Genomic DNA, 2067 nt, shown 5'->3' on the forward strand with positions numbered 1-2067 from the left:
TAGAACTCCATTCAAGGAAAGTACAGTCCAGAGTAGAAAAAAATAGTAAAAATACACATATTATATATATATATGTATATATATATATATATATAATATATATTTTTTTTTTTTTTTGAGACAGGGTTTCTCTGTATAGTCCTGGCTGTCCTGGAACTCACTTTGTAGACCAGGCTGGCGTCGAACTCAAAAATCTGCCTGCCTCTGCCTCCCAAGTTCTGGGATTAAAGACATGTGCCACCACCGCCCGGCAAAAAAATACACATATTTTAAAATTGAGTTTTAAACCACAATTATGAATATAAGTGTTATACCTTTCTTTCTTTCTTTCTTTCTCTCTTTCTTTCTTTCTTTCTTTCTTTCTTTCTTTCTTTCTTTCTTTCTTTCTTTCTTTCTTTCTTTCTTTCGAGACAGGGTCTTCTATGTAGTTCTGGCTGCCCTGAAACTCACTATGTAGATCAGGCTGACCTCTAACCCACAGAATTCTACCGGTTTCTCTCTCCTGAATACTGGGATTTAAGGCAGTAGCATCATACCCAGCTGCTACATGTTTAAAATTTTTATTTTATTGTGTGCACACACTCATATACACATGGAGGTCAGAGGACAGTTTGTGAGAGTCTCTTCTCTCCTTTTCTGTGGGTTACAGGGATCGGCCTCAGCATGAAGGCATTCACCTTTACCTGCTGAGCCATTTTGTCAGCCCAGTACAGACTTGAATAAAGAAAAATGTATTAAAGCACACAGGAGATGTTAATTCTGACCTAGTATACTCAATAGGACTTTAATAAATACATTACTACTAATAATAGTTATTATTATTATTATTGTGTATGGGTGGCATGTCTATGCACCTATGCATGCGTGGTGCTACTGGAGGCAAGGAGAGGACATCAGATTTGCAGGAGTTACTGATCTTTGTGATTGACCATGTTGTGAGTACTGGAAGTCAGATTGAAGGTTTCTGGGAAAAGCAGCTAGTACTATTAACCACTGGGCCATCTTTCCAGCCCTAAATACTTAATTTTAAAGATGTATTTATTTTTATTTATATGAGTACACTACAGCTGGCTTCAGACATATCCCAGAAGAGGGCATTGAATCCCATTACAGATGGTTGTGAGCCACCATGTGGTTGCTGGGATTTGAACTCAGGACCTCTGGAAGAGCAGTCAGTGCTCTTAACCACTGGGCCATCTCTCCAGCCCCCTAAATACTCAATTTAAAAAAGCATTTTACAGGCTACAGTGTATTCATATAAATAAAATTTAATAAAAAAAAAGCATTTTACACCAAGCATGGTGGTAATTTTAGCACTTGGGAAAACAAGGCAGAAGTATCATAAACTCAAGGACACCCTGGCCTTCAGAGGGAAACCCTACCTCAAAAGACAAAAAAAAAAGAAAGAAAGAAATAAAAAAGAGAAACAACAACAACAACAACCCAAAAGCTGAGGAGACCGCTCAGTGGAGAGAGCAGTGGCTGTATGGTTGAGGCACCTGTCAATAGTTAAATCTGATGGCTTATGGCTTAGGCAGGAAATAGGAGGTAGGACATCTGGGAGAGAGAAAGAATTCTGGGATAGAGCCAGGCACGAGGTCCACCTGGGAAGATGCATGGTAACCAGCCATGGTGCAGAATATAGATTAAAATTAGTGGGCTATCATAAGTTATTATTCTAGTCAGAGAAGAGCCTAGCTCTATGGCCAAGGTATTTGGAAATCTGTTTTGAGTCTGAGTCTTATTTCTGGGAACACGGGACCGGGAGGAAGAATTGACCCTTACATCTACAGCTCAGTGGTTAGAGCATTGGCCGCTCTTCCAGACAACCTGGGTTCTGTTCCCAGCACCCACATGGCAGGCAACAACCGTCTGTTACTCCAGTTCCAGGTGCTCTGACTCCCTCTTCTGGATTCTTCTGGCACAAGGAACACACCCCCAAAACAGTTACACACAAAAATATTAAACAGAGCCGGGCGTGGTGGCACACGCCTTTAATCCCAGCACTCGGGAGGCAGAGGCAGGCGGATTTCTGAGTTCGAGGCCAGCCTGGTCTACAAAGTGAGT

Source organism: Mus caroli, chromosome 5 (genome assembly GCF_900094665.2).
Source record: "Mus caroli chromosome 5, CAROLI_EIJ_v1.1, whole genome shotgun sequence".
Classification (NCBI taxonomy): domain Eukaryota; kingdom Metazoa; phylum Chordata; class Mammalia; order Rodentia; family Muridae; genus Mus; species Mus caroli.